At 48.2% G+C, this 19,886-nt stretch overlaps 1 long non-coding RNA gene across 8 annotated transcripts; it reads left to right on the forward strand.

Moving 5' to 3' along the window:
* The first annotated feature begins 14,547 nt into the window (after nucleotides 1–14,547).
* LOC107139781 lies at nucleotides 14,548–19,688 on the forward strand. Of its 8 annotated transcripts, none has more exons than XR_007347405.1 (6): nucleotides 14,548–14,738; nucleotides 15,948–16,161; nucleotides 17,027–17,171; nucleotides 17,584–17,714; nucleotides 17,856–18,690; nucleotides 19,034–19,687. It is a non-coding gene; the product is annotated as an uncharacterized LOC107139781 (long non-coding RNA). The 8 variants fall into 8 exon arrangements; XR_001503195.2 differs by having other exon boundaries at nucleotides 14,549–14,738; nucleotides 17,596–17,714; XR_001503196.2 differs by having other exon boundaries at nucleotides 14,550–14,738; nucleotides 17,584–18,016; nucleotides 18,582–18,690; nucleotides 19,034–19,685.
* The last annotated feature ends 198 nt before the right edge of the window (nucleotides 19,689–19,886 follow it).

A 19,886-nucleotide genomic window follows, 5' to 3' on the forward strand; every position in this document is an offset into this window, starting at 1 on the left:
CTCAGATTACTCCGCCAACATCAGGCACAGCTGGTTGTGAGCCTTTGGCTCCCAGGGCTCCTGAGATGAGGGACAGCAGCTCACTCGGGTCTGCGGGCCAAGGCTCTTGATCTCATTAGCGAGGGCTTCTATTTGATGTTCTGTTTTCTTACACTCACTCATAATTTTTCTGAAAATCTTTCTCCTGAGGGCAACATTTTCCATCACGAAAGGTGATTTGTTTTGGAAAAGTCTGAGCAAAAACAGCTCTTCTATTTCTTGGTTTTCAGAGAATGGAAAAACACATGCTCTTCAGTTGTATTTTTAATAGCTACTTTAAGAAAAAAGACACAGTCCCTCGTAAATTATTTCTTCTTTGTTAATCACCCCAAATGCCATCCAATTGTGTTTCCAGAGAATAACTGGGAATGTGAGTTAAGAAGCTGACTACTTTTTCAGCATATTTACTGTCCGTATGAAATCCGCATTCTCTGTTTCAGAAAAGCAAACGTGCTGTTTCTCAACTTTGAATTACTTAACGTTGTCCCTGGGCCAGGAGACTTCTGGGTGCTTTAGGGCATTTGGGTAGACACGGTTCTTACCTATGACATTTTCAACTTCCAAATCTGGTAAGATGGGCAAAGCCGTAGAGAGCTGCCTGAACTAATAATGACTAGTACTGGGATAGCGCTTTGCGACTCGAAAAGCCTGTTCACATAAAGGATTTCATCAGACAGCTCTCTTGAAAGGTAGGGGAGGGGCCTTTGTTGTCCCCATTTTACAGAACAGGCAAGCAGGGTGCTCAGGGATGGAGTGACTGGATGCGGTCACCTGGCACCCCCCAATGGAGGTCATCTGACTCCTGGATCTCGCTCATGGGGCGGGGAGGGGGGCGGATCAGGGTTGGACTCCTGTCTCTGATGTGGACCAACCGGGCATCCTTAACGAGATGGACACTCACCTTCTGTAAGCCACACGTCCTCATCTGTGGAAAGAGCAACTAGAATCCTCCCAGAAGGGACGTGAGAGGAATCAGCCATCTGGGGAGAGACCCCAAGAGCCAATGTCTCCCATCAAATTCAGCAAGTAGGGGCCTTCTGTGGGAGGACCCTGGGGTGTCTCAGGAAAACCACACGTGTGCACCCCTCCTCTCTCTCCTCGTCCCTTCCCTTCTTCTCTTGCTTCCTCCTTCTCTCTTCCCCTCCCCCCTTTCTTCTTTACTTCTCCCGAGGACCCTGAGGCCTCTCATCTCTGCTTCTTATTTCCCCCGTATTCTTCCTTCCCGCGAGTTTCGCCTGCTTCTCTGGACACAGGATACACAACTGCCACATCAGTTCCCTGCCATCTTGGCTCAAGGGCCAAAAGTGAAGAGGCAGAATTTCAAGTGTCAATGACAAAGGAAATCTCAGTTGACCCAGCTTGGGTCGGGGTTCATGGAGACGTGGCCAAGGTGGTGTGGGGCCGGCCTTCACAATATAAGCTACAGTGACTTGCTTTTGCAAGTCAGGTACCCTGCCTGCACCCCCGGGGTGGCATTTAGTCTTCACAGCGACCCTTGGAGCAAGCACAATGAACCTCACTTATATATAGGAAATACATATGCAAAACGAGGCTCAGAAAGATGAACCCATTTACCCAAGACACAAAGGTAATAAGAGGCAGAACCAAGATTCGCAGCCTGGTCTGTGTGACTCCACATCAGGCTGCGCTACCTAGGAGATAGTTACTGCTCATTTGAACATGAATGAGTGACTCCATCACATTATTTGAAGATTCCAGAGACCAGGGGCACGCCATGGTCCCTTCCCAAGCCGAGTGTGTTCTGATTACAGACGGGTCATTCTTGGGTCCTAGTTTAAAGCATCTCTCAAGCCTGTCTCAGTTCTGTATCTGCTGGCTTTCCAACTCCCCCATTCAAACTCCAGCACAGGACACCCACAGCTGGATTCTGCCCCCCAAAAGCTCTAGAGCTGGCACTAAAGTTCCAGGTAGCCTTTCTTCCCTCTCTTCCCCAACACAACATAAGTGACAACACAGGACTTCACCCACGGGGGGCTGTGTCCTGTGCAGACCCTCATGTGATGGGAGGTCTTGGAGGGACGGCACATGAGAGGCCTGCTCCTGACCATGGGGGGGGGAGTCTAAGTGGGCTGTGATGCTCACGGTTCCTGCTACGGCCCCGTCCTTTGCTGAGCTCTGCTTGGGTTGGGGAGTGAAGAGCTTGGCTTTTTACTTGCTTATCTAGGAAACAGGTGAAGTGTGTTATATCCAACCTGACAGTAGGGGGCGCCAAGACAGCTCCTGAAGTTTCCTGGACCCTTGAGGCAGAGACAGAGACCATGAATGAATGAATAAGTCCCTGGAAATGCGCACATAGGGACAGCATTAGCATCCTTTGGCTGGGCTTGCGCCTGTGTGAAGCAACCCTACAAGGACCCCAAGGGCTGGGGAGGCCTGTTTTACCTCTGGGTTGGAAACACAGCCTCTGCCTGGAATGGGAAGACCTAGCTTCGGCCTCTGTGACTCTTGCTAGTTGTGTGACCTCTCTGGTTCCTCCTTTGAAACGGAGACAATGACAGACACTTTACAGATGTGTCCTGAGGATGGAATGGGATAATGGCTCTCCATTCCCTCGCACAGGGAGGACGCTTTCTTCCCTCTCCTGCGATCCCTCCCCTTCCAGCCTCACTTTAGGGACATCTTCTCTCTCTCCCTGAGGGCCCAGCTCCAGTGTCATCACCTCCAGGAAGCCTGCCCAGATCTCACCACAGCTATATACTTCCCCTCCTTGGGGGCCTCCTGGTGAGGTATTCTAAGAGAGGCATTTGTCTTCCTGTCAAGTTCCTCAGAGTGATCGAACTTGATTAACAGTCCCCATCTTAACAAGAGGATGTTTGCCTGGTCAGGCCCTGGGCTCTCCAGGGTAAAGACTTCTTTCTTCAACCTCCTCTGCAGCTAGTGTGGCCGAGTGACCTCGTTATGTTATGGACAGAAGTTATGTGGGAAAATCTGGACCCTTAGTGAGGAGGGTCTGTCCCTTTCCCCTCTGTCCTTCTTCCTACCTGCTGGGATGCACATTTGGTGGGGAGCCATGTTGGATCACCTGTGGGAAGACCATGCCATCTCCAGGTACCAGAGACTGGGGGCCTAACGACAGAGACTCCTTGCTCCACAGTTCTGGAGGCCAGAAGGCTGAGGTCAAGGCGTTGGCAGGATTGTTCTGGGGGCTAGGATGGCTCTTGGGTGCTCATTTTCTCCCTCTGTCTTCCCTCTGGGCCAGTGTCCTCTGGGACACAGGCAGGTTGGACTGAGGGCTCATCCACTCTGGTCTGACTTCATCTTAACCCGAGTACACCAGCAATGATCCTGTGATAAATAAGATACTGAGGTACGGGGGTGGGGTGGGGACATACGCGTGTTGGGGCACAGTTTAACCCATGCTGGCCTCCTAGTAGAATCTGCTGTACCCCTGGGTGACTTCTCGGGGACCAAGGTCTTATTCTGCTAGCTCTGGGAGCTGCCTGGGCTGAGAATAGCTCAAGGTTGAAGGCAGTCTTTGGATCCGAGGTCAAACCCCTGTCCAAGGACTCATCTCTGTATGTTTGAGGTCTTACCTGATCTTGGACATCCTGGGCATCCTGGCTTCCTGGCTCCTCAGGTGTTGGCTGGGACCTGGGCCAGCTCAGCCCTGCTCCTCCCTCTCCTCAGTCTGGCCGCATACCCTCTTCCACAGGTGTGCATCCTGAGCACGGTCATTAACACACATCCTGCATGCGGCTCTCCGTCCACTTGGGGTCCACTTCTTGGAGCCCAAACTGTGACATACCATGAAGAACCCAAAGCTGAGACGCATCCTGTGTCCCTGACACCATGGAACAGCAGGTCAGCCCTGTACGGATCACATCCGGGCTGTAGTGTGGGGAAGGAAGACGGCTCCTTTGTTCAGGTGGTTGCTCTTCTCGGTCTGTCCCTGAAGGCCAGCAGGGGCCATGGGGACTTGTTGGAATCTGCAGACGGTCAACTGCAATCAGCAGATTGCAAAGACTCTGACGGTTTTCCTGACTTGGATTTTCCAGTTTTTCATATTCTGTGAATGCAGCACAGTGGACAGAGGTGTTCCCTAAGTCCCTCTGGGCATCTCTAAAAAATTCTCGTTTTGGGGTTTTATCTAAGACATCTTAACCCCAGGGGGTGACCCTGCAGCGAGCGGGGCCCCCATCTGCAGCAGGCATTTGGGACACACTGTGCGGGGGAGACTCACTGACCCTTGGTTGGGGCGTTGGTCCAGCTCTGCGGGCACCTCTTCCCACCTCGTTATTTCTCTGGGCTTCAGTTTCCTCATCTCTAAAACAGGACCGAGCTATTTGAAAGTGCCTTGCTCTGCCTGCTTCAGAAAGTTCCATGAGGCCAAATTGAGCCCAGATGAGGGCCTCGGAAAGGTCAGTAGCCCTGTCTAAATACACAAGGTGCCATTATCATGATTGGTTTTGACATTAAAAGGCTGTTTTGGTCACAGGTTGTGCGAACTGATGCTTGACAGATGGTGCTCCCAAGCGCTCCCAGGGGCCTGGTTACTGGGGGATTTTCCACTGAATGCAGTTCTCTTTCAAAGTTTTGTTTTGTTTTGAAACCAGAGAGCCAGCGAGGAGCCTGGGTTAATCCTGGATGCGGGCTGAGCAACTCAACTGGCTGAGTGGGGGCAGCCTTTGATTCAGAACAGAGCCTTTGGTTGACCTGGGGAGAGATGGTCTTTCAGTCCCTAAGACAGCTGGCCACATGTGAGCTGCAGGCTTATTGAAGTTCCCAGAAGTTTCTGGGCTGAATGGAGCTCAATTCTTTGTCTTGATATATTTTTCTTTGGGGCAGGTGTCAGGGAGGGTGAGATGACAGCATATTGGAGTAGGAGGGGACTTTTAGCTACTTAGCTACCTTACCCAACTTTTTTCATGTCACTAAGCATGACACATGGACCAGAGAGGTTTAGGATCTTGTCTAACATCACACAGAGAATTTGCAAAAGAAGAGGGGACTTCTTCCAGGCCTGGGGCTGTTAACCACCCTACAGAGGTTGTTGATGGCAGGTACCCAGAGGTCTCATCAGAACTGGGGAGGGCAGGACTGGGACTGGCACCTCCCTCTGGTGTGGTAGATCCTTGTTAGATGAGCTGATCCCGGGAAGTGGCCATGAGCAGTCACCCGGCTGAACCTGCTGTGAAGTAAAATAGAGAGTTGATGATGGTCTGAGGTCACGCCTGCCTGCAGATGCCCCAATGTTGACCTGAGATTCCTTTATTACAGCCCCTCTTTCGCTGCCTTTCTAAGATTCATCTGATGAAAGTGCAAACACACAATTTTTAAGTCATGCTCCAAGTAGGTAGGATATGTCCACACACATTCTGCTGTCGGATAACTCAAAAGAACAATAAAAATAAAAAATAAATAGATACAAAGAAGAAGAAGGAGGAGGAGGAGGAGAAGGAGAAAATCCAAATCCCTCTGGGAGCAGCAACTCCCCGCCCTGCCCCTGTCTATGTACCTCAGGATCACGGAGCAAGTCCTGCGAGAATCAGCCTGAGCACCTTTGGGAGAAGGTGGGTGAGGGGAAGAGTGCAGGTACGAAGAACTGGGTCGTGGGGATCAAACTTCTCCCGTGATGGCAGGCAGCTCTGTGGGGTGGCCCCGCCTGGGTGAGGGGCATTTACCCTCTCTTTCCTGGTGACCTTGGCCTGACTTCTAACTTGGTCTAGGAGCCCGGGGAGACCAGGTGCTCCTTAGACCTGCTTTGACTCCTTCCACAGATGTGGGGCAGAGCTTCTGGGGATCAGGGCATCTCCAAGCAGAGAGACCTCCTGCCCAGTCAGAGGGTCAGCTGACCATCTGGCCTTTTCAGGGGCATGGAATATGTCTTAAGGGCCCTTCCTAGGCACGAGGCCTCAAGGTGGCATTGGCAGAGAGCAGAGGTGGGGCTCAGCTACAGAGAAGGCCAAGAAGGGTGTGGGGGAGGGTCCTTACGGAGGTGGAGGAGGCCCCTGCCCCTTGGGTGATTTCAGGGGAAAAGAGAAGTGCCTCTTGGCCTCTAAATAATCCTGCCGCTGTTACCGCTGTTGACCGGTGACGAGTTCTTGCTTCCCCAATGTTGAAGAATAACACCAAAGAAGCACGCCGAGGCAAGGTCAGAGTAGAAATTAGAAGTTTATTAAAGGACAGCAGAAAAGACTTCTCCCGGAGGAAGAAGGGGACCCAAGAGGTGGAATCCGTGGAAGGGATGTTGTCTCCCCTTTTTATAGTTCTTTCAGTGATGGAATGTAGGTGGGAAGGACCGAGGGGTGGGACACGGGTGGGCCAAAGAAGTAATCTGGTCAGGAAGGACTTCTGAGTCAGCACCTTTTTGCTGGGGGCTGTTCATTAACATTTCTTTGAGGTGGACTTTGGCCTAGGGCCTTTTCGGGACTTCCATGAGTTGTCCTGTGTTTTCCCTGAGTCATTCTCCGCATGGTCTCCTCCATTTTAGATTTCACTCGATATTAGACCCGGATTTATCTAACTACACTGACTACCTAACTTTAAATCTGGCTTCACCGCTACCATGGGCTCTGCCTTCTTGTCAAGGGATAAGCATGTTTTGGAAAAAGAAAGAACACTAATAAAAATTTAAACTCATATATAACATAAAAAATTTAGAAATTCACTAAGGAAAAAACCCAATCAGAAAGCAATCTCCTATAATCCTGTTGCCCATAGAAAACCACTGTCCGCATTTTGGTTTGTTCCTCCTAGTATTTGTGTTGGTGTGCTTGAGTCTGACAAAAACTGCCTTTTTTCCTGTGCAGGTCTGGTCCCTGGAGAGCCCTGGCAGGAGGGATCCCAGGGCAGAGTGTCAAGGGATACAGGCGCAATGGAGGTGCAATGGCATCACCCCTGGGCTAGCGACAGTCCAAGAACTCACCTTACCTAAGGATGTGAGGAAGGTGGAGAGGTTCGATGTGGACAGGCTGTGGTCACACAGCAGGCCACAAGGAAGGCTCCATGGCCATGGAAGGAAGCTGCCAGCCATGGGCACTTCTCAGCCCCTGCTCCTCACTGGAGCCTCCCATTGACTGTGCAGTCCATGGGGACCGGCCTCTCTGGCTGGAGGAAAGAGAGGACAGGGATTGGCAAATGAAGAGTCAGCATCTTCTTTCTCTCCTGGGAGGAGCGCGTGAGGGGCCAAAGGGGACAGTGCCTTGGTGGGGCTACTCCACACTGAGTACAAGTCAAGGATGGAGAGGAGGCCCCTCCCCCAACCGCCTCCATCTGTCCGTCTCTCTCTATTGATCATGTGTGTCTGTCTATAAATCCTTCTAGGAGAAACTCAGGCAGCACAGGTAGCAGCTAAGTGCAGCCTTTGGAACCAGAGCTGGTGAGTCCTTGAGCGCTGGCTGGACCACCTCATGGCTGTGTGAGTTTGATCCAGTTATTTACCTCTCTGTGGCTCAGTTTCTTCACCTTGCAATGGGACCAGTGCTGGCTGTGAGGAAGAGATGAATGAACACTGAGAAGAAGAGCACCGGACACAAGGGCACACGGACACACGGACACACGGACACACGGTAGGTAGCTCTGTCAACAATTCGTCTTGTTCAGAATCAGCCAATGGTCGAGTACTTTCTGCTTCTCTCTCTCTTCTTAGGTCTCCCCCCAGGTTAGATGCTGCCCCCTTCACCTCCTCCACGGCCCCAGGGATGACCCTTCAGAGGGTCTTTCTTTGGACTTTTTCTTCCAGGTCAGCCTTTGAAAGTCCTCCTAAGGAAGGAGTGATTCTCACATAGGTGCCAGGAATTTGCCAGATCTTGGCAGGAAGGAGATATTTACTTAGCTCAGAGCCTGAAAAGAGAGAAAGGGGAGGGAAGGAAGAAAGGGGAGGAGGAAATCACAGTAAAATGCACTGAGGGAAGGTGGTGTTTGAGACCAAAGGGCCAGTTTGCCGGGGCCACCTGTGCACTCAGTTGGCCCCCTGGCTCCCTTTCCACTAACCCCACTCTCCAAACCGCCGTGTGGCTTAGGGGACCAGCCATCCTTGCCTCAAATCCTTCTCTCCCCCTCCTGGGTATGCCCTGGGGAAAGTTATTTTTAAAAGCCTCAGTTTCCTTACCTGTAAAATGGGAATAACAACCCTTCATTTGCTTCCAGCAAGATTAAACGGATGATGCATCTATGTAGTTGCTAGAGTGCCTGATTAAAAAAATGTAAAAACAGTACACGGCCATGAGAAATAAAGCCAAGTGACTTGAATGACATTTCTTAAAAAAAAAAAAAAAGAAAAAGAAAGGGCCTATGAGCATGTGACAATCTGCCCAACATTATTCATCATTTGGGAAATGAAAGGCAAAACCATAATGGACTATCACTTCATACCTGCTCAGATATTAAAAAAAAATAAAAAACAAAAACAAAACCCCTCCACAAAAACACAGAAAATAACAAGTGTTGATAAAGACACGGAGAAATTGGGATCCTGTGCACTATTGGCGGAAATGTAAAATGGTGTAGCCACTGTGGAAAACGGTCTGCTGTTTCCTCAGAAAAAAAAGAAAGAAATATGGGATGACCATATGATTCAGCATTTTGATTTTTGGGTACACAGGTACCCTGACGAAATGAGAGCGGGAACCTGGAGAGATTTGGCCCACCCACGGCCACAGCCGCGTTGCTCACAGTAGTCAACAGGCAGAAGCCTCCCAAGTGTCCGCGACGGATGATGCATAAACAAGATGTGGCTGATGCGCAATGGAGCGTTGTCCATCCTCGAAAAGGAAGGACGTTCTGACAAATGGAGGAAAGTCAAAGCTATGACGCCAGTTGATATAAACCAGACACCAAAGCACAATATGGTGTGACTCCACCTAGTGCAGGTGAATCCATGGGGACAAGCAGTTACCAGGGGATCAGGGGAGGGGCTGGGAGGGTTATTGCCTGATGGATACTGAGTTTCACCTGAGAAAGATGAACAAATTCTGGAGGTGGATCGTGATATGTTTGAACATCAATATGAATGAACTCACTGAGGCTGAACCTTAAAGATGTCCGTAAACATGGCAAACTTTATGTTGTGAATTTTTACCACCAAAAAGCAAGCACAAAGCAAAACCAGGAAATTATAATGATGATGTTACTAACAATAATTATGACCTCTTTGAAAAGCAGATCCTGTTTTATTTTTGCAGGGGCGGGGACCAGTGGCGGTGGTCCTGGGGATTGAACTCAGGGGCACTCGACCACTGAGGCACATCCCCAGCCCTATTTTGTATTTTATTTAAGAGACAAGGTCTCACTGAGTGGCTTAGCACCTTGCTAAGTTGCTGAGTGTGGCTTTGAACTTGTGATCCTCCTGCCTCAGCCCCCTGAGCTGGGATGACAGGCGTGTGCGCCACACCTGGCCTGATCCTGTTTAACGTTCTGTTCTTTCCCGCCTGGTGCCAGGCTGTCAGTACATAAAAGCTTAAAACAAGGCAAAACGAACTCCACCTGGCCAAGAAGCAGAGGTGCAGGGTAGTTATGTGGGTTCTCTCTTCCCCTTGTTCACATCCTTTTTTGCGTCCTTCTGAATGCAGATCCTGTGTCTTCTCACCATATGATTTCCTGGGCCTAGCCTTGGGGCAGCTTACCAGAATTTTTAAAATGCATAAACGACAAAGGGCTCTTCTTAAGAGCTACTTGAAGAAGAAAAAAAATGCACCTTGAGGTTATTGACTTGGGGTATATAAAAACAGTGCGGCAAGGCAGAGGCTAATAAAAAAAACCAGCCCCTCTTTCCTGGAGCATGGGAAGCCACCCCCAGTTTATTGAGATATCCTGTTGGGGAGCCACTCAGGCGGAGGAGCTGGGCTTGAGACAGCAAGGTTCTTCTGGAAATGCAGAGTCAGGTTGCTTCCAAAGGGACCAGCTTCATTCTGCTTCAGTCACCTAAGAGGCTTTCCTGGTTCTTTGCTTCCTTCATTGAACATTCTTTTGAAAGGTTCTATTTCTGGGATACACAATAGTCACTTCCTGGTAAAGCAAGATTTGTCACAGGTTTGAGAGCTGCTGCATTAAAACCCTTGGAGATGGAAAGAGAGACCCCTTTGCCTATTTGGAGCCTTCTGGGGTCCTTTTGCAAATCTTTTGCTGACCAAGAGACTTTGGCCACCAAACTTCTTCATCCTTAAGAGAGTCTCATAGCAACTTTCACGCCATCCTTATGCAAACCAAAGTTATCGTTTGCTAACGAAGGACTCTAAAACTTAGTGGCTTAAAGAAGCAGCCATTCATTTAAATCATGAGACAATGTATTGATTGATTGTTTTTCTTATCTGGGCTCACACACCTGCAGTATGACCCAAGGAATGGCTGCAAAATTGAACCATTTTAGGTTAATTGTGGCCATCAGGTCAAGGTCATGGAGTACAAATTTACAGGGGACCTCATACATATGTGTGAGATGGGAGGTCAAGAACAGTGGGTAGTTACCCCAACACTTATCTGTGTGGTATCTTAGAGCAGAGGTCCACTGGTTTAACAGGGACCTTAAAGAAGAGTTTAGATTCCATGTAACGGTCCAGTTATAGGAAGCATAGACTTGAGAGAGTAAAGCCACAGTACCAGTACCTGGATAAAACCTTGGTGGGCTGGTGTCTTGACATCCACCATCCTTAGGATTTTACCTTCCTCCCGTGGAGCATTATGGTCTACCGCAGCATCACCTTCCAGTAACAAGGTTGGGGACGGCTAAGAGAGAAGGAATATCATTCCCTTTAAGGGCATGACTCCGAAGCTGCCTGTATCTCTTTTGCTACATTGTTTAGAACCTAGTTACCTGGCTGGCTGGGCAGCAGGGAGACTGGGGGACACAGGCTTTATTCTGGGTGACCATCTACCCAGAATAAAAATTTAAAGTCTGGCATTCTCCCACTTGGAGAAGAGGAGAAGGGGAAGCCTGTGGGAACCATGAAACTCCTGCTACAGCATAATAATTCCTACAAGTTGTTCCGAGGAGCCATTGTTGGGGTGCAGAGAAACCAGGCAAGCACAAAATCAGTGCACCCCTCAGTCTTGGTTTTATGAGCCATGAAAAGCCTTCTTGGAGTGTTTTTAATTCTAAGGCTGGGGTTAAGAAGCCTCACTTCAGAGTCCAAATCTCACCACTGATTATTCATGTGCCCTGGGGTGAATCATTTAACCTCTTGGGGCCTCAGTTTCTTCAGATAAAATGGAGCTCATAATAGTGGCTACCTCACGCTGTTGATAAAATCAGCTAAGACAATCTGACTACAGTCTGGCGTGAATCAGCGTTCCACATGTTGTCATTATCTGTGGTCCCCACTACCTGACGGCCTTCAGCGCCTGATTCCCTAGTCAGACCCTAGCTGAATTTTAACTTCGAGTGGAAACCAAATCTCTGAGAACCTTTCTCGGCTGCCTTCCCATCCCCAACTCCTTTCCTCTTTCCTGCCTCCCACTGTGGGGCCTGGATATACAGGTACCCAGCCTGCTTTGCAGCTCAAGGTGGCTCTGTGATCCGGTTCCGTGGGGAATGCTGGGAAATGTTTCTATCGCTCCTAGAAGGACAGAATGACCCAGGAAGGGAGATACCCTCTGTCCTGGATGACCCTCAGCCCTACCCCTTCTTAGTATGAGAATGTGACATCCGAAACTATGGCAGCTATCTGTAGCCATGAGATAATGACCAAGGGATTAAGAAAAGCTAAGAATAGTAGAGAAGAAGAATAGAAAGAGCCCAGTGTCCTTGACCTCTTTGTTGAGCTGCTGAGCCACCTCTGAAACAATTTACCTCCGGGCTCCTTGTCCTGGGAGACAATGGCACCATCACGGTTTCAGGAACTTTTCCTTGATCCCGCTGGGCCTGGTTGCTAAAAGAATTCTGGGGTCCAGGAGGAAGGTGAACTTTTCCTCAGGCTGCTCAGAAGAAGTGCCTTACATTAAAAAGGCTCTTTCCTCAAAGGACCCACCAAGTGCACCCCCTTTTCTGGTGACTGTTTCAAAATGGACACCAATGGTTTGGATCTGTGCTTTCTGAGGTATTAAAAACAATTTAGAATCATACTTTTGGGCTTCAGTTCAGCTTTGTTCAACATTTATTTAGCACCAACTGCATCAAAACGGCAATAGCACTCGTGGTACACAATGAACAAGAGACCCAGCCACCGTCTTTAAAGAGCTCACAGTCTAGCTGGGAGAACAGGCAGAGAAGCAGATAATGCCAACAGAACATGGTGTCAAAATTCAAAGGAGGGGATCCCGCCGCAAGGCAGAAAGTGAGGGAGCAAATCAACGCAGGAGAGAGAACAGCTATTGAGCATCACGTTTTGGTGTAGATTGTGCCTGTGACATTTAACTTGAAGTCCCAGTTCTAAGACCAATATCAACAGGTGGGCTGCCTGCCTCCTGTTTGATCAGCTTCAGCCTTTTAAGGTAGCCTGATTCACACATCCATAAGGGAGAAAGAGAGACAGATGGAGACAGAGAGAGGGATGCGGGAACAGGGCCAGCAAGGGCACCAATCAAATGATTGATCTAGGATCAACATATTAGGCTTTTCTTATTTGCATATCATCAATCAGAGCAAGAGTGTGAACAGCAGTGCCCCAGGAAGCCAACTATAGGAAGCCAATTACAGGAGAGAAATTCCTCTCTACAGAAGCCCTGATGGCAGATGGCTCCAGAGCAGGGGCTGTGCTGACCCACCCCTTCACTATTTTCCTAGGTAACCCTTGAAGATCTTTGGCTAGAGACTCTGGATCACACTGCGGTAAGAACTCATCCTTATTACGAGATTCAGTCTATAACGGGGGCAAGAGAGCGTCCATTCCTGCAGTGATTCTAGAAACCTTCCTGGACATGAAGGCATGGACACGGCCTTTTACCCCAAAGCAATAAACTGGGTCTCCGCGTCCCTGGGTTGTACATCCATGGATTCAACGAGACGTGAATTGAAAACATTTTTAAAAAATCTATCTCTATAGAGTATGTACAGACTCTTGTTATTATCCTTTAAACAATGCAGACTAGTGATTTTTTTTTTTTTTTTTTGCATAGTGTTTACACTGTATTTCGGTGAGACCTGCAGGAATACTTAGGTAAAGATAGTGAGAGCCCAAGCTCTGTGCTTGCTGCATCTGTGCTGGGGCAGGTACGTGCCAAGGGGACTGCTCACCGACCGGCCTCTGCAGTAGGTCCTCGCCTGTCGCATGAACTACCTGGGGAACTGTCCACGGCCTCCTCTTTCTCAGTGCAGGGACCCGATCCCCGGGACCAGAGTCTATCATCACTTGCCCTCGGCCCCATAGGAGTTGCTGGTGCTGCCTGGAAGAGAGGGCTGTCTGCACACCCCGAAGCCCAGGAGTGAGAGCTGGGCACCAGGCTGAGGGACTGAGCTGTATGGACATACCCCAGGGACACATTCAGTTCTCTCAGTTCCCTTCCAACATGAGGAAGGCCCTGAGGTGGCTACTTTTTTTTTCTAAGTGTAGTTGTGTGATATGGCGGGAAGTATTGGAAGATCACTAATCTAATAAATAAGAATGACTGCAACACGGTTAGTCCTTCAGAGTTGGCCAAAAGTTTTTGCATCTGACTTTTCAACTCATTGACCTAACAAACCTGTTGGGGAGTTCTACCCTTACTCTGGTCTTACAGATCATAGGTAGTGACAGAGATGGCCTCCTTCTTGCTTCATATCTGTTTTCTTCCATCATATCACCCCCCACCCCCACCATTCTTCAAGGTCTTTGACTTTATTCTAGGAGTTTGTAAGTTTTTTGTTTTGTTTTTTTTTTTTTCCTAAAGGGCCAGATAGTAAATAAATACTAGCAGCTTTGGAAGCCGTCCATACAATTTCTGTTGACACTGCACCCTGTGCCTCAGGGCTCCGGAGCAGGCACAGAAGGACACAGATAAATGGCATGGCTTTAGTCCAGTCAGTCTTTCTTTATGCCACTCAGTTCTGAATTTCATATGATTTCTCAGTGTCATGAAATATTCTTCTTATTTGACCCCCCCTCCCCCCAGCCACTTAAAAATGGAAACATCATTCTTAGTTTGTAGAAGTCACAAAAATAGGTGGTGGGCCATAGTGGTTTGGCCCCCCATCTACCTTTATCAGTAAAGTCGGGGAGCAGTAACACCTCTGTGTTAGACATACATGAATCTGAGGGCATCCCACAGATCCACCATCGCCCTCCTTCAGACTTAAGAGCATGAACTTCTCTGGTCTCAGTTTCCCCGTCTATAAAATGAAGAGTTGGTCACTTCAGGCCTAAGAATCTGATAAAGTGAATTTCTGCCAACATCTTAATAAAGAACTTCCCTGCCCCTGCCCTGAGGGCATCAGGCCTGCTGGGTCTCCCCTGAACACCCACTCCCTGCCTTTGGCCAGCTTCTTTTTCTCAGTCCTGGTTGTTAGAGAAGTTTTGTGCTTTGACTGGCCCTGAAGCAAACTCGGTTTCTTCTGTCTCTTGGAGAAGTTTTTGGAGGGCAGAGACTCAGCCACTGGGTGGTGCTGTGGTAAGATGTTTTTCCTGGTAAAGGCCCTCAACGCTCCTCTTGGAGGAGAACTCGGGGGTTTAAAGACAGAGAAGACAGAAGGTGTGTTGGGAGGGCGAGGTGTCGTCCACACCTGTGTGCCCACGCCCTCTTCATGTGGGCGGTGGGCGCTCTGAGTCCAGATGTTTCAGAAATCCTGAGGAGGACGGCTGTTCGACAGGGTCCAGGAGAAGACGGGTCCGGTAAGGCCGATTAACCTGCATCCGCAGAAGTTTCCCAGTTGTCCCTGTCTGTCCTGGACCACCTCGTGTGTGATAGGTGGCTTTCTTTTGGAGCCATTAGACATACAATCCAGTGGCCTTTATCTTTTAGTGAACTGATTTTTCATGGTGTTTGTGTGAGATGTGACATAGCTAAGGTGTCACTAAAAGCTGCAAGACGTCAGGTTCGAATCTTAATCTCTTGGTATATCACGTGAAAAGTGGGGAAGATTAAAGTATCTAAGTCCAGATAAAATGTCCTTCCAAGGATGCAGAGAGACCACTCGGGGGAGTGTTTTGTGAACGCTGAGGGGAGGTGGTAGGACTCAGGACAGAGGACTGGCTTATGTCACCTTTGATCCCAACCCTGGCACCAGGACAGCGTCATCCAGGATGCTCAGTTCATACAGTGTTGAATGCAGGAATGAGCAGCTGGGGGTGGAGCACCATGAGGGGAGGAAGATCCAAAAGGTACCTGGGGGGCGAGGGGCTTCCAGGCAGGAGGCTGGGATGAGGGATGAGGCACACGCCTCATCCGCCAGGAAGCAGCTAACACGTCCCCGGCCAGCTGGCTGCCTGGGCCGCCTGGCTCCCCCCCACCCCCAGCCCATCTGCCAGGCCCGAGGCTGTCTTAGGGCTCTGTGACTGCTCCAGAGCAGGTGGACACAGAGCTTCTGCCGTCACGGGCGCTCTGGTGACCTGCCTGGAATGTTCTGCCTCTCATTCTTGCTTTTAGAGCCTTAGTCCCTGGTGACAGTAAACATAACGGATGTGGCCTGACACTGAGCTGCCCCAGGTCCTGGCAAAGCGGGACCAAAGGTCCTATCTCCCATGGATAAAAAATACAAATAAAAACAGAACAGACAGATACAGGCAGTTCCGTAGGGAATCCAGGTCCCTGACCTATGTTTTCCTGACCTAGTTTTTTTGTTTAGAATCAAATTACTTAGAAAATTATAATTCCTTACATAGTTGTTACAGACCTGGTAGAATAAATCTAATAATAGTATCCTTATTTAAGCAGTAATGATGGCAGTTTCCATCTTGTCAGGGCTCACCACGTGCTGATAAAGGCACTGTGCTGAGCATTCATGAACAGTGTCTTAGTCCTGTAAGGTATGTACGAACCCTGCAGGATTTTACCACAAGAAGTGTTCCTTGGCAAGTGTCACTGCTAAACCTGTTTTACAGATGAGGGAGCTGAAGATCAATCACTTCCTGAGGTCATAGAGCAAGCAGGTGGAAGAGCTACAACTCAAGCATCTGTCCATCCATCCATCCATCCATCCATCCATCCATTCCACAAATACTAATTGAACACCTACTACATGCTGGCTACCAGGGATTCATGTGAGAATAATAAAGATAACAGTCCCTGCTCTGTGGAGACAAACACAACAAAAAGGTAAATTGCATCCTGCATTACATGGAGGTAAATGCAATAATGAAGAATAAAACATCAACCGGAGGAAAGTGGTGGGAAGGATGGGAAGAGAGGGGACTGTGATTTTCAACAGGAAAGTCAGAAAGGCCCCACAGAAAAGGTGACGGCTGAGCAAAGACATGGAGGTGCTGGGTCACTGAACCACGTGGATCAGAGAGAATTTTGCTGCTAATGGGGAAAACTAGCAAATGGGTGCCCAAGGAAGGTTTCTAGGGATTCACCATTTCTCTAAGCTCATTTTCAGTCTCTTTCCTAGGATATGCATTTCCAGGTTGGGAAATAGAAAACTAGGGAAGAAGTTAAATGAGTTCATCCATCCATCCATCCATCCATCCATCTCTCCATCCATCCAGTGTTTGTAAAGCACACATTATAAGCCAGAGCTCTACTACCATTATAAAGAAGAGTTAAGATCTAGACCTGTACTTTAGGGTATAGTAGCCACTAACTACATGTGGCTATTGAGCACTTGACATGTGGCTATGTGACTTGAGAACTAAAAATTCTATGCAATTAAGTAAGATTTAAATTCAAATTATACAAAACTTGAAGCAGTGTAAAATGTTCTTCTGCTTAATACAACTTTATTGTTTTGCTGGGATTACATTTCAGTTTAACCACTGAAAATTTAGCTCTGCATTGAGATTAGTGTAAAATACACTACAGATTTGGAAGATTTAGTACAAAAAGAGACTGTGAAGTATCTCCTCAATGAGTTGTTTATATTGAGCACATACTGAAATGATGCTGTCGTGGACATATCTGGTTAAATTACATTTATTATTAGAATTAATTTCTCTTGTTTCTTCTTTTTGTTTTTTAACAGAATAGTTGGAATTATAACTATTAACAGAATAGTTGGAATTATACCTGTGGCTCACATAATGTTTTTGTCCTGGCCCTGGCCATTCCAGAGCTCTCAGGCGACTCGGGGAGCAGGGCACACAATGGAGTAATTGTAGTACCATGAGGTAGGTGCTATAATAGACCCAGGAACAGAAATGCCCTGGGGAATGAGGATTGAGCCTTCAATTCTGTCCAGTGCAGGGTCAGAGGGGAGGTGACATCTTCCGCCAGGTCTCCTCTTTACAGGACAGGAAAGGAGGAGTCTCAGGCATTCGGCACAGCACGTGCAAAGGCCAAGAGGCATACATTGGCAAGAAGTGCCCCTGGGATGCAGGGTGCTTGGAGGAAGGAGGTGGTGTGGGTGTGAACCGGAAGAGTCCTGGTGGGGTCAGACCAGGGAGAGAAAGAAAAGGGAGCAACACTCAACAAAGGACAGGAGTGCCATTGGGACCCCTTCACGCTAGCCACCATGCTTGCTCCCAAATCAGCCTATTTATTGACTCCATGCCTCTTTGTTGAATACCTACTATGTGCTAGGCATTGTTACAGGTTCTGCTCCAGAATTATACACCAGGGAACAAGATGGACAAACCCTGTTCTCACAGAGCTGACTTGCAGGTGACATTGCTCAGGACAAGGAAGAGAGAGAACAAATCAAGGTCGGAGAGGTTGAGTATCTCAGGTGAAGTCACACTCTGGTGAATAGTACAGCCAGGATTCCTTTTTATTTAGTCCTGGGGATTGAAGCCAGAGGGGCTCTACCACTAAGCTACATCCCCAGCCCTTTTTACTTTTTATTTTTGAGACAGGATCTCGCTGAGTTGCTGAGGCTGGCCTTGAAATTGAGATCCTCCTGCCTCAGCCTCCAGGATTCTAATCCTGTTTCTGCTGCTAATAGCAGTGCTCTTATTGCCCCGCCATGCTGCCCTGTGTCTGGCTAAGGAGTTTGGACTTTGTCCGAAAGTCACAGGTATCAGCAGAGTCGTGGGGGAGGGGGACACAGGGTCAGATGTGCACTTTAGGAATGGAATGTGGTGGAGGAGGGATGATACTGGGGAGATGGCCTAAGTATAGATGCTTCTTAGATTTATCACAGCTACCACCTCCTCCTCCACGAATCACGTCCCTCCTTGCCCAGGTTTATTTTCAATGCAGTGACCAGAGAAAGACTTTACAAGCCCAAGTCTGATTACGACACTGATCTAATCAAAATGGGCCAGTGGCTTTCTGCAGGACTCTGTCTTCCATGGACTGAACTCCTGTCACTCTCGTCCCATTTTGCTCAACCACAGAAGTTTTGCTTTTTTCTTTTGAACATGTCAAGGATATTCCTGCCTCAGGGCCTTTGCATGTACTAGTCCCTCTGTCTTGAAGATTATTCCCCAGATATCAAGATTATACACCCCTTGCTGTCTTTTTTGAGGTGTCTGTTCTAACATCAACCTTATCAGAAAGCCTTCCCTCCCCACCTCCATTATTCTCTATTCTCCTAAACTACCCAATTTTTCTTGCTGACCCTTATCATCATCTGACAGGCCAAGCATTTGGGTATCCGTGGCTCACTGTCTGTCTGCTACCCTAATGAAGAAAGGGACTCTTGGTTCACTTCTTTATCCTCAGTACCTAGAATCATAATGGGCCAAGGTAAGCCCTTCGTTAGTATTGTTGAGTGCGTTAGCCTCCTCGAGGAGGTAGGAAAGAATTTTTTTTATATTTCTTCCTACCCTCTGTTTAGCTCAGTGAAGCCACCAGCCGCTTCCTTGCAGCTGATTGGAGGTCTCCTCCCACGTGGCCCAGAACATCCTGCATGTGATCTATCCACTCTGGGGACTTTCTGGGGGCCACTCTTCCCAGGGTGGCACCGGGTTGTTGTTTTCTGTTCTGGAGTCCTGCCAGTGCTTTCCCGGTTGATGGGAATTTATCACATTTCAGTTTCTTTTTTGAATAATAAAGTCTCCTCATGAACCCTTGTTGTTCCTTCCCTTAGGAGGAAGCTATCTTGTTTTTCAGTTTGAAGTTCAGGGCAGAGAAAACAAGGTGGATGGAAGGGCTGCCAGTCATCCCGTTGCCCCGCCCCCTTCACATGTACACAAAGGAAGGAGGAAAAGAAGGAACGTGCAAGGAACTTAGAGCTGAAATCTCCAAAAGGAATCAAGAATGTCAGTGTTGGAGGGTCGTACAGATCATCTCCTCTCCCACTGGTTGTCCCCCTACTATGGTGGATACCCCAATGGATGCTCTTCCCCAGGGGACCCCTCTGCCATCACAATTACTAAATGAAGGACATAAGTGGCAGGAAAACTTAGTCTGGGTTATTTCAGTGGAATCCTGGTAGGTGACACCAATTCTATTAATAAAATTCTTGGAACGAGAAGTATTTCCGGTTTCCAACTTTTTTAGATTTTGGAATATTTTGTACATAATAAGCTATCTTGAGATAGCTTACGTAGAAGCATGCAGTTCCTTCACATTTCACATACGTATTCTACACAGAGCCTGTCGGTCATTGTGCATAGTATTTTAAATCATTTTGTGCATGGAACAGAGTTTCCCTTTGTAGCATCGTGTTGGTCCTCACAGAGTGTCAGATTTTGGAGCATTTTAGATTCTGTATTTCTCAACCTGTTCTTCTGTTTCCTGATGTCACCTATCAAACCTGTGAAGACTTTTTCGTTTATCCTTTCATACATGAAATCATTCCAGGGGAGAGGTGGTAAAAGGTCTTGACAGCTGCCATTATTGGGTGCTGTTGCATCTCTTGCTGTTCTAAGTACTTTTTTTTTTTTTGCAGGGAGGGCATTAGCTAATGTAGTCCTTGTGTTAGGTTTTCATTACAGGAA

This window comes from Marmota marmota, unplaced genomic scaffold, assembly GCF_001458135.2.
Source record: "Marmota marmota marmota unplaced genomic scaffold, marMar, whole genome shotgun sequence".
Taxonomy (NCBI): Eukaryota; Metazoa; Chordata; class Mammalia; order Rodentia; family Sciuridae; genus Marmota; species Marmota marmota.